The 13,098-nt window shown below is 48.5% G+C and overlaps 1 pseudogene across 1 annotated transcript in view; it reads right to left on the bottom strand.

Annotated features, from left to right (window-relative positions):
* The window catches only part of LOC146802286 (E3 ubiquitin-protein ligase TRIM39-like), an 83,457-nt pseudogene extending 70,655 nt beyond the window's left edge, over positions 1–12,802 (bottom strand). Inside the window, exons 1-2 of the transcript XR_014967724.1 lie at positions 12,396–12,802; positions 1,655–1,750 (exon numbers count right to left, since the gene is read on the bottom strand). The product of XR_014967724.1 is annotated as an E3 ubiquitin-protein ligase TRIM39-like (transcript). The remainder of the gene's footprint in view (positions 1–1,654; positions 1,751–12,395) is intronic.
* Positions 12,803–13,098: the final 296 nt, after the last annotated feature.

The raw sequence follows: 13,098 nt of genomic DNA, 5'->3' as shown, positions 1-13,098 counted from the left end.
CCGCTGTGTGCATACATAACCTCACAGAAGCACACACTCATACAGAAGCACACATTAGTGTGCACACTCACAGAGGCATAGATGCATGCACATACTCACAGATGGATACCTCCACTGTGTGCATACATAACCTCACAGAGGCACACACTAATACAGAAGCACACATTAGTGGGTGCACTTACAGATGCATAGATGCATGTACATACTCACAGATGGATATCTCCGCTCCATGCATGCATAACCTCACAGAGGCACACATTCACACAGATGCGCACATTAGTGTGCACACTCACAGAGGCATAGATGCATGCACATACTCACAGATGGATACCTCCGCTGTGTGCATACATAACCTCACAGAGACACACATATGCGCACATTAGTGTGCACACTCACAGAGGCATAGATGCATGCACATACTCACAGATGGATACCTCCGCTGTGTGCATACATAACCTCACAGAGGCACACATTCACACAGATGCGCATATTAGTGTGCACACTCACAGAGGCATAGATGCATGCACATACTCACAGATGGATACCTCCGCTGTGTGCATACCTAACCTCACAGAGGCACACACTCATACAAAAGCACACATTAGTGGGTGCACTTACAGATGCATAGATGCATGTACATACTCACAGATGGATATCTCCGCTCCATCCATACATAACCTCACAGAGGCACACACTCATACATTAGTGTGCGCTCTCACAGATGCATAGATGCTTGTACAAACTCAGAGATTAATATTTCTAAACAGTGCATACACAACTAACAAATGCCCCCTATCACATGGACACATCCATGCATACACGTACTCACAGAGCACACACTCATAGAGGCACACATGTGCTTACATACTCACAAACACTATCAGACCTTGCAATATGCAAACCTATAGACAGGCATTCTTATATGCAAGTACAAACTCACAGAAAATAAATCCAGACCAAAGCATACACAAACCCCCTAACACACATACACATAAATGCGCAAATCCATGAATGCTTACACACACACACACAAACACACACAAACACTTATCTATGTCCTTAAAAACAGCGATGAGCAGACAGGAATGCGCTCCCAGAGAGAATTCATGGGCCATCCATATATGAATACATCCTAAGACATGCACACATAAGCGAGAACATGCTCAGACAAACTAGTACATACTCACAGCTGAAAATGCCACAACTGTATATACACACACTAATACACACCATTTAAATTATACCCCAAGGTCAGCAGAGTAAATAGTGTTTTTGTTTATTTTGCAAATTATAAGTTACAAGGCGGCTAGGTTCAATTTAGGCGCACACTTACTGTTATGTTGAAACGTAATACATTGACATTTTTGTCCGATCTTCAGTCGCCACCAAACAGCATTTAGGAACAGAGAAAAGTTCTATTGTAAAAAAAGCATTTGAGCACACTACAGTTTGCTTATTCTAGGACAAATCCTTGGCAAATTTGAGCCCCAATAACCATGGCAGTGACTCCGGTCAGTGAATTTACCTGGTGGGGATGATAACCCATTCTTTTGGGTGACTCGTCGGTTTCTGTATGTTTGTAACCTTAACAGGTCCACACATAGACAAATGCACAGACATGAACAGGCACACAGGATTCACTGCTGGCACTCACCCTTATGGTGTTATATTGTTCCTCTTCCTTGACTTTAGAGACCAGAATATATTCCTCCTCTTTCTTCAGAAGACGCAGCCACTCTTGAAGTTTTACCTGCAGAGATGTGAGTGCAAGAAATATGTAAAGTTAGATAGGGTGTGGTCTCACTTACAGAAAAGAATCACTAAAGGGACAACTGCACAAGCCCTGAGCCCGATTAAGAAAGGCAAACTTAGACCAAAAGTTGAAGTTTAGACCTAAATTCTATCTTTACTAATAGTCTAAGTTAGACTTTTGGTCAAAACATAGACCAAAAGTCTAACTTTATTACCAGTAAAGTTAAACTTTAGGTCCAAACTTTAGACTTCAGGTCTAAACTTAAACTTTTGGTCTAAGTTTACCTTTGTAAATTAGGCCCCCAGACTTGTAAGTACCAATAAAGCCTAGCCCGCCACTTGCCTGTGGACTCCAGTTCCTGCTTGTTCCAGCCTGATCCAGTTGCTGCCGTTTGACCAAATGACACCGCCGCTGCCCAGGTTTTCACTCCCGGTTTTTCTCAAGCAGGTATTCCCGCCCGGGTTTTTCCCATTCACTGATCTTCCCACCGACAGAAGCCGTGCCCCCCCGAGGCCTTACTTGACACTCTACAAGGTCTACAGGATACCTAACGCGGGTAGCGTCACAGACCATGGCATCAACATAGTATTCTTACAGGCTCAACCAGGACCACCAAAGCGAACTTCGCAAACTGCAGACACAACGTTGCTGCTTGGATGAAAAACAACTGCCTCCAGCTCAACATAGACAAAATATTGGACCTTATCATCGTGAACAACCACTCCTCCTGGGATGCCTCTTGGTGGCCCTCCGAACTTGGCCCCCACCCACCCTTACGTACCATTGCAAGAACCTCGGGGTCATACTGCACACCAACCTCTCCATGAGCAGACAGATCTACGCCATCGCCTCATGATGTTTCTTCATCCTGTGAACGCTGCACAAGATTTTCAAGTGGACACCACTTAACACCAGAGAAACAGTCACTGTAGGAGAGTGGCATCGACTGCATAGTTGCCCCCAACTTTTTGCTGATGTTTTGACTGTTTTTTTACTCTAGCCAGGCTGTGGCCCTGCTATCCAGGACCCCAGCCTATCTGCTTCCTCTCTAAACCGATGTGAGTACCCTAGGTACATACCAATTGGATACTGAGGACAACCTATCAGCCCCTTGTAGATAGTACCCTAGGTACCCAGGGCATGGGTCCCTCAGAGGCCTACCAGGGGCTGCAGCACTTATTGTGCCACCCTGGGACAGCCATAAAAACTGACACCACCAGACCACTACTGTAGTCTGGGTAAGGTGGTGCTTGCACCCCTTACTGGGATATAGGTACCCTGTATCCCACCTATTTACAACACATATATTCTCATAGGCCACCCCTAAAGCAGGCCTTGCTAATCCTACAAGGCAGGGTGCTGAGATGTGTGTGAGGGGGAACCTGAGTAGGGCCCCTCTGCAACTTTCATTAAAACTACTGCGAGGTTGTTTGTAGTGCAGCCATACCATATACTCTTAACCGCATTATAAGTAATCGCGATAGCGTGATAACTTGAGAATGGCTGCACAGAACCATGTCATGTTTGGTGTCAAACATCGTGGAATCATACCCCCAATCCAGCCAGTGAGGGCATGATTCCCCCCTGCTAGAGGGGTGATATGGTAAAAGCGGCAGAATTTAGACACCAATTTAAAAGAGCACACGTAGTACAAAATGGATGCTACCCGCCACCCACAGGACTCTGGCTGCCTGTTGCTGGGCAGAACTCCAGCCACGGCAGCTGGACAATAGGGATCTTGTTGCAGGGAGGTGTTCCCACCTCCCCAGACAGACTATATGGATTGGAACTGGGTGGGTGCACCTTAGGATGTCTTTCAAACTTGCACGTAGGCTTCTCCAGTGCCTAATTCTGCATACACCGCCTCGAACTGGTTCAGGGGCATCCTGTCCCCTGCCCAGGCGGGAAAACACACAAAGGGGAGAGGGTGTAGCCACCTTATCCCGCCTGAACTCTCATTGGTGGGGTCTGATTCAGACACTCCCCTAATCTCTGGATAAAGGTGGGTGCAGGGTCCCCAGAGCCTCAGATTAATCTTGGACTTCAAAGACTTGAACCTTCTACGAGCTGCCGCACAGCTGAATGAAGAAATCTCCCTTGGGGTAAAGGAGTTACCCCCCTGCTTGGCAGGCACCTGAAACACTGCAAGTGACCCGGTTGGAACTCCACTGCTCCTACAAACAACGAAGATTTCTGCGTACCATGAGGTGGGTTCCCAAGCATCTCAGAGGCCAGTGAGTGTGCACAGCAAGGCTGAGCACCGTGGACCCCGTGGGTGCCGAGATACCCAATACCCCAGGACACCAGCCACCTCTTGCACAGCACACAAACCCGACGAGTGGGGAAGATGTGCTTTGGCCCATTATTGAGCCAACCTCTCAGCATCATCTGTGCCAAAGATCGATGCCCTAGCCCGCTCCAGCGACCCGTGGGCGCATCTTTATGCACGCCAAATTGCTGCCTCCCGCGGTCCCTTGTCTCTCGACTGGTGGGCCCTGGCGGAGGTCAATCTTCACTTTCAAGAGTTCCCCTGATTGCTCCAGGCCTGCTCTTCAGTCTCCTTGCTGGAGACCTCGCTCAGACCTCGTGGGTCTGCACCGTAGCTGCTTCTTGATCCTTGCGTGGGTTGTGGTTGCCAAGACTTAGTGGATCCAATCCGGACACTAACACCGCAGTGACCCTCATCCTTCATGGGACAGTCACCCTCCAGCAGCTGGCCTTCCTTGACATCTCCTGGAGCCCGTGGCTGCTGATCCAAGCTACCCGTCTTCAACCTAGAAGCACCCGACATTGAAGGGCTCTTTCTCCTGAGCCGCCTGGTCACTGGCAAGTGACCCAGACTCTGTCCCCTCTGCTTTCAGATCCTTCCCTTCAAGATCTACATCTTCAATCTGCACGACATCGACGACGCTTCACGCAAGCAGAAGTTCTTCACGTTTTCCCATTGAAAACGAGACATCGACCCGACACCGAAACCGACCTATGCAACGGGCTTCCCTGGGGCAGGTAACAGTGGTACCTCGGTACTTTCGTGGGTGTGGGCCCTCCAAGAGCTTAACTTTAAACTCCTGAACTTGAGCTCCTGCTAGAAGTGTTTAGATTCATGTAATTTCCAACCGCGACATTTCCCATAGGGTTTAATAGAGATCCTGACAGTAGTTTGCACCACTGCACGCGTCTCCCATGGGTCCCCTTCCTCACTACCTTGGGTGGTTTTGTAAGGGGCCAGCGACCCTAAGTGCCCTAGGCACTGTCTGTAGAACTGTTGTGGTTCTTATACCACTTTTTTAATATATGGTTTGGTCCCCCCCCTGGAGCCCTGTGATTCCAGTGCTATTTATTGTGTTTATAAATGCTTTATTGAATTGTATCTTTACCTCCAGCCTCATAAAAAGACTTGTGGGATTGTTCTTAGAATAAATACATATATTTTGAATATATACCTGTGTGGACTACTCTTTCATTTGGTCATTCAAGAAGTTATCTATAGTAAAACAATAAGCTTAACACTCCTTCAAGACTTAGCCTGAAGGCTGCTCTCCACAGCTACCACTAGTATAGCTTTCTTTAAAGGTTGTCTTTTAACCTATCACCATAAGAGTCGAACTGGACTGGTGCAAGGTGTCCCCTATAACTAGAGGACAGCATATGCCAGGGCAACTTCTCACAGTCACCCAGCTACTTATCACAAGCAGACTTGACTACGGAAATACACTCTACTTCAGAATCCCAGCCCATGTCCTACGCCGGCTCCAAACCAAGCAGAAAGCATCTGCCAGACTCATTCTGAACATCTCTCTGCACCTCAACAATCTCCACTGGCTCCCAGTCCACGAAAGATGGAAGTACACGCTACTCACCCAAGCCCATAAAGCGCACAACAGCATCGGTCCAGCGTACCTCAAGCACCGCCTCAACTTCTAACAACCCACCAGACACCTTCGATCTGTGTCCCTGACAAGAGCTCACCTCCCTCTCACCAAGAAGGCCAGAAGCGGAGGACGCTTCCTCTCATACCTCGCAGCCATGACATGGAACGACCTCCAGCAACACCTCAGAACCTCCCCCTCCCTCATGGACTTCAGAAGGAACCTCAAGACGTGGAATGACCTCCTGCAACACCTCAGAACCTCCCCTTCCCTCATGGACTTCAGAAGAAACCTCAAGATGTGGAACTACCTCCTGCAACACCTCACAACCTCCCCCTCACTCATGGACTTCAGAAGGAACCTCAAGACGTGGAATGACCTCCTGCCACACCTCACAACCTCCCCCTCACTCATGGACTTCAGAAGGAACCTCAAGACGTGGAATGACCTCCTGCAACACCTCACAACCTCCCCTCACTCATGGACTTCAGAAGGAACCTCAAGACGTGGAATGACCTCCTGCCACACCTCACAACCTCCCCCTCACTCATGGACTTCAGAAGGAACCTCAAGACGTGGAATGACCTCCTACAACACCTCACAACCTCCCCCTCACTCATGGACTTCAGAAGGATTCTCAAGACGTGGAATGACCTCCTGCAATACCTCACAACCTCCCCCTCACTCATGGACTTCAGAAGGAACCTCAAGACGTGGAATGACCTCCTGCAACACCTCACAACCTCCCCCTCACTCATGGACTTCAGAAGGAACCTCAAGACGTGGAATGACCTCCTGCAACACCTAACAACCTCCCCCTCACTCATGGACTTCAGAAGGAACCTCAAGATGTGGAATGACCTCTGCAACACCTCACAACCTCCCCCTCACTCATGGACTTCAGAAGGAACCTCAAGACATGGCTCCTCCAGACGAAACAGACATGATCTCCTCGTGCCCCCTCAGGCCTGCCCCACTCAGTGCCTGGATACCAGCACGAGTGATGAGCCGCGCTCCACAAATCCACATAACACAACAATACAATATTGTATGTATGGGCGCATATTATACTGATTGTAAGTACCAGTCATACATATCAGGAATGTAAGTACCGGCCACACATATCCAGATTGTAGGTACCAGTCCCAAGTATCATGGGCAAGGACACAGACAGTGGTGTCACTTCTTTAGGCCTGTTTGGGCCTAGGTCCAGAATCCCAGGTAAAGTAGCTTCATCATTGGCACTTATTGCTAAATGGTAAAGACTGCGCAGCAATTTGCGCCTAAATGCATGGCAACATTTAGACGTGGCACTACTTTAAAGAAGTCTACTAGATGAGAGAGAGGGGCCCCACACACCAAGGGGACAGAGCACCGTATTAACAGTAAAATAAATACACCCCTTGAGGAAGCAAATAGGGAAAACCCCTGTTTATCTTTAGACAATCACTCCACAGTCTTCACTCACACCACAAAGATCTACATCCATAAATCAATGTCAAGTTTGCACAGAGTTTTCATTTCTAACAGAGGACCAGAGAACAGCCTCATTCAGGGTCTGCACCAGAGAACAGACAGAGACCAGCCTCATACAGGGTCTACAACACAGAACAGACAACCAGAGACCAGCCTCATACAGGGTCAGAAACAGAGAACAGATGACCGGAGACCAGCCTCATACAGGGTCTGCAACAGAGAACAGACAACCAGACGCCAGCCTCATACTGGGTTTACAACACAGAACAGACAACTAGAGACCATCCTCAGACAGGGTCTGCAACAGAGAAGAGAACCAGAAACCAGGCTCATACAGGGTCTGTACCTGAGAACTAAACCAGAGACCAGCCTCATGTAGGGTCTGCAACAGAGAACATACAACCAGAGACCAGCCTCATACAGGGTCTGCAACAGAGAACAGAACCAGAAACCAGGCTCATACAGGGTCAGAAACAGAGAACAGGCAACCAGAGACCAGCCTCATACAGGGTCAGAAACAGAGAACAGACAACCAGAGACCAGCCTCATACAGGCTCAGAAACAGAGAACAGGCAACCAGAGACCAGCCTCATACAGGGTCTGCAACAGAGAACAGATGACCGGAGACCAGCCTCATACAGGGTCTGTAACAGAGAACAGACAACCAGACACCAGCCTCATTCAGGGTCTGCACCTGAGAAATAAACCAGAGACCAGCCTCATGTAGGGTCTGCAACAGAGAACAGACAACCAGAGACCAGCCTCATACAGGGTCTGCAACAGAGAACAGAACCAGAAACCAGGCTCATACAGGGTCAGAAACAGAGAACAGGCAACCAGAGACCAGCCTCGTACAGGGACAGAAACAGAGAACAGACAACCAGAGACCAGCCTCATACAGGCTCAGAAACAGAGAACAGGCAACCAGAGACCAGCCTCATACAGGCTCTGCAACAGAGAACAGATGACCGGAGACCAGCCTCATACAAGGTCTACAACACAGAACAGACAACCAGAGACCAGCCTCATACAGGGTCAGAAACAGAGAACAAATGACCGGAGACCAGCCTCATACAGGGTCTGTAACAGAGAACAGACAACCAGACACCAACCTCATACTGGGTCTACAACACAGAACAGACAACCAGAGACCAGCCTCATACAGGGTCAGAAACAGAGAACAGACAACCAGAGACCAGCCTCATACAGGGTCTGCAACAGAGAACAGATGACCGGAGACCAGCCTCATACAGAGTCTGCAACAGAGAACAGAACCAGAAACCAGGCTCATACAGGGTCTGCAACAGGGAACAGACAACCAGAGACCCGCCTCATACAGGGTCTGTAACAGAGAACAGACAACCAGAGACCAGCCTCATACAGGGTCAGAAACAGAGAACAGGCAACCAGAGACCAGCCTCATACAGGGTCTGCAACAGAGAACAGATGACCGGAGACCAGCCTCATACAGGGTCTGTAACAGAGAACAGACAACCAGACACCAGCCTCATACAGGGTCTACAACACAGAACAGACAACTAGAGACCATCCTCAGACAGGGTCTGCAACCGAGAAGAGAACCAGAAACCAGGCTCATACAGGGTCTGTACCTGAGAACTAAACCAGAGACCAGCCTCATGTAGGGTCTGAAACAGACAACAGACAACCAGAGACCAGCCTCATACAGGGTCTGCAACAGAGAACAGATGACCGGAGACCAGCCTCATACAGGGTCTACAACACAGAACAGACAACCAGAGACCAGCCTCATACAGGGTCAGAAACGGAGAACAGACAACCAGAGACCAGCCTCATACAGGGTCTGCAACAGAAAACAGATGACCGGAGACCAGCCTCATACAGGGTCTGTAACAGAGAACATAACCAGAAACCAGGATCATACAGGGTCTGTACCTGAGAACTAAACCAGAGACCAGCCTCATGTAGGGTCTGAAACAGACAACAGACAACCAGAGACCAGCCTCATACAGGGTCTGCAACAGAGAACAGAACCAGAAACCAGGCTCATACAGGGTCTGCAACAGAGAACAGACAACCAGAGACCAGCCTCATTCAGGGTCTGCACCAGAGAACAGACAGAGACCAGCCTCATACAGGGTCTACAACACAGAACAGACAACCAGAGACCAGCCTCATACAGGGTCAGAAACAGAGAACAGACAACCAGAGACCAGCCTCATACAGGGTCTGCAACAGAGAACAGATGACCGGAGACCAGCCTCATACAGGGTCTGTAACAGAGAACAGACAACCAGACACCAGCCTCATACAGGGTCTACAACACATAACAGACAACTAGAGACCAGCCTCAAACAGGGTCTGTAACCGAGAAGAGAACCAGAAACCAGGCTCATACAGGGTCTGTACCTGAGAACTAAACCAGAGACCAGCCTCATATAGGGTCTGCAACAGAGAACAGACAACCAGAGACCAGCCTCATACAGGGTCTGCAACAGAGAACAGAGCCAGAAACCAGGTTCATACAGGGTCTGCAACAGAGAACAGACAACCAGAGACCAACCTCATACAGGGTCTGTAACAGAGAACAGACAACCAGAGACCAGCCTCATACAGGGTCTACAACACAGAACAGACAACCAGAGACCAGCCTCATACAGGGTCTGCAACAGACGACCAGAGACCAGCCTCAAACAGGGTCTGCAACAGAGAACAGATGACCGGAGACCAGCCTCATACAGGGTCTGTAACAGAGAACAGATAACCAGACACCAGTCTCGTACAGGGTCTACAACACAGAACAGACAACCAGAGACCAGCCTCATACAGGGTCTGCAACGGAGAACAGACAACTAGAGACCAGCCTCATACAGGGTCTGCAACAGAGAACAGATGTCCGGAGACCAGCCTCATACAGGGTCTGCAACAGAGAACAGACGACCAGAGACCAGCCTCATACAGGGCCTGCAACAGAGAAAAGACAACCCCCAGAGACCAGCCTGATACAGGGTCTGCAACAGAGAACAGACAACCAGACATCAGCCTCAAACAGAGTCTGCAACAGATAACAGACGACCCCCAGAGACCAGCCTCATACAGGGTGTGAAACAGAGAACAGACAACCAGAGACCAGCCTCATACAGGGTCTGCAACAGAGAACAGACACCCAGAGACCAGCCTCATGCACGGTGTGCATCAGAGAACATATGACCAGAGACCAGCCTCATACAGGGTCTGCAACAGAGAAGAGAACCAGAGATCAGCCTCAAACAGGGTCTGCAACAGAGAACAAAACAAGACACCAGCCTCATACAGGGTCTGCAACAGAGAACAGACACCCAGAGACCAACCTCATACAGCGTCTGCAACAGAGAACAGAAGACCAGAGACCAGGCTCATACAGGGTCTGCAACGGAGTACAGACAACCAGAGACCAGCCTCATACAGGGTCTGCGACAGAGAACAGACGAACAGAGACCAGCCTCATACAGGGTCTGCAACAGAGAACAGATGACCAGAGACCAGCCTCATACAGGGACTGCAACAGAGAACAGACCACCAGAGACCAGCCTCATACAGGGTCTGCGACAGAGAACAGACGAACAGAGACCAGCCTCATACAGGGACTGCAACAGAGAACAGACAAACAGAGACCTGCCTCATACAGGGTCTGTGACAGAGAACAGACAGCTAGAGATCAGACTCAAACAGGTTCCACAGAGTTAGAAGACGGGGCTATTTGTGGATTCTCAGGATTCACAAGTTATTCATTAACAGCCTCATGCATCAAGCCAAAATCCAGTCGGTAAAATACCGATTCGCTAATAGCTCCCGGTATTGAGTTAAAAATACCCAATCCCAATGCATCAACCCAAAAGCAAAAATCGCTATTTAAGGAATCCTTAAATAGCGATTCCTTAAATAGCGATAGCATTTAAGGAATCCCAAATTGAGATTCCTTAATTTAAGGAATCTCAATTTGGGATTCCTTAAATGCAATGCATGAAAGTTAAAAAATTAGCGAATTCGCTAATAGGGGGAGCAAATTACCATGAAGATGAACTGCATGGTAATTTGCTAAAAGTTTGAAAAATGCACTTTTGTGCATTTTTCAAAGTTTCATGTTGCGCACACACATGCCCTTAGAGCATGTGTGTGTGCAACATATGTGCACATATCAATTTCAGGGGTGCAATAGGGTGTCATTTTGACACCCTTGCACCCTTGAAATTGCATGAGCAATTTGCGAGAACCTACTGGTACTCGCTATTTGCTCATGCAATCTCCAATTCATTCCGAGGCCCATAGGAATGATTGGGATGGCATTCCTTAATTGCTACTCGCAATTTGCTAGTAGCAATTAAGGAAAGTTAAGGAATCGCTATTTGAATAGCGATTCCTACATGCATAGCCTTTTGCTATTCCTTATTAGCGAATCCTTATTTTTCGCTAATAAGGAATCGCAAATGCCAATGTTGATGCATATGCCCCTAAATCTTTAAGAGGATACAAAGTATGTTTGGGGTGTTAATGGATCAAAGTTCACCCTGAGGGTCCTAAAGAGAAGGGTGCCCAAGAGCACACAGTACGTATACAACCTGTGATCCCTGAAAGATTACATATATTCCTTGTAGTGCTCTTTTGGACTCACAGTGTGTCTTCACTTGCAAATCCTGGCTACCCACATACACACAATGTACTCTTAGGCACCCTTCTCTATGGGATCCGTAGTGTGAATTTTGATCCCTTAACACCCCAAAATGTACTTTGTATCCTCATAAATACTTAAGGAGTGTATTCACTAGTAAATCCTGAACACCCACAGACATACCTTGTGCTCCTCTGCAACTTCATCCTCTGTGGAAGTTACAATGTCTTTACCTATGAACCCTGAACATCCACACACAGACCTTGTGGAGTCTTCACTTTGGGGCCCACATGGTGCAATATGATGCGTAAACAGAGTCACACGTGCCTAATACCTTTCAGCAGCCTCCTATATCGAGCCATGGGGTGCCTGGTGATCCCTCGAAATCCACAAACTTTCCTTCTTGTTTTCTGCAGCCTCCTCAATGGGACACACAGGGTGACTTGTGACCTCTGAAAATTTGTACACACAGCTGTGGTTCTGAGGCTGGCCCTTGATGTGGCTCATCAAGTGACTTTCTGATATCTGAATTTCCACAGACACACCTTGTGCTCTTCTGTTGTCCGTCCAGAACACAAACAAACACACACACACAACTTGTACACTTTTGCAGGCCCCTCAATTGGGTTCATAGTGTGAGTTTGTGGTCCCTGAATGCCCACAGACGTACCTTGTGCTCCTCTGCAGCCTCCTCTACAGGACTTGCTGAGTGAGTTTTATGTTCCTTGGATTCTCGGCAGACCACACATATCATCCTCTGATCCTCTGCACAGAACAGCCTCAGTTTCTCTTCATGTTTCTCACACAGATTCTCCTCTGGGGGCTTCACTGGGGGCAGATGAAACTGTTTTAACATTTCCACCATGTTCTTTAGTTGTCTGTTTGGTTGGAGGTTTTTCCCAGAAGATATTTCCCTGCACTGTGGATAGGGGAAGTTTTCATCTCTTCCCTCCCAGCTCTGGAGCGGCAGAAGTTGTGTCCACACTCAATAATTATCACCGGATCAGTAAAATATTCCAAACAGATGGAACAAGTGGCCTCTTCCTGGAGCTTCCCGAGCTGAGCTGCTGCCGCCATGATTCAGAAATGCAGGAAGTAAACTTGAGTTTCAGTTTCTCTCTCTTTGTGAAGTGGGTGTGTCTGTCCGTCTGCCACCCTCTGTCTGCGCTGGGACTTCCGGGTTCATGTTACAGGCGCAGGACAGGACTGACTCCTCTGTTGTTACTGTCTCCTGTGCTTTACCCCTTTCTCAGCTAAACGCACCGGTAATTTGTTATGTTCTAAGATTCTCTTCACATCTGGCACAGCTCCACCGAGGACCCTCACTCCTGGCTGAGCACCCACTTGCTTCTCCTGTGCCAGGCCCCGCCCAT

This window comes from Triturus cristatus, chromosome 8 (assembly GCF_964204655.1).
Source record: "Triturus cristatus chromosome 8, aTriCri1.1, whole genome shotgun sequence".
NCBI classification, from domain to species: Eukaryota; Metazoa; Chordata; class Amphibia; order Caudata; family Salamandridae; genus Triturus; species Triturus cristatus.
The sequence above is the reverse complement of the archived record's forward strand: the minus strand, read 5'-3'. Positions and strand labels throughout refer to the sequence as shown.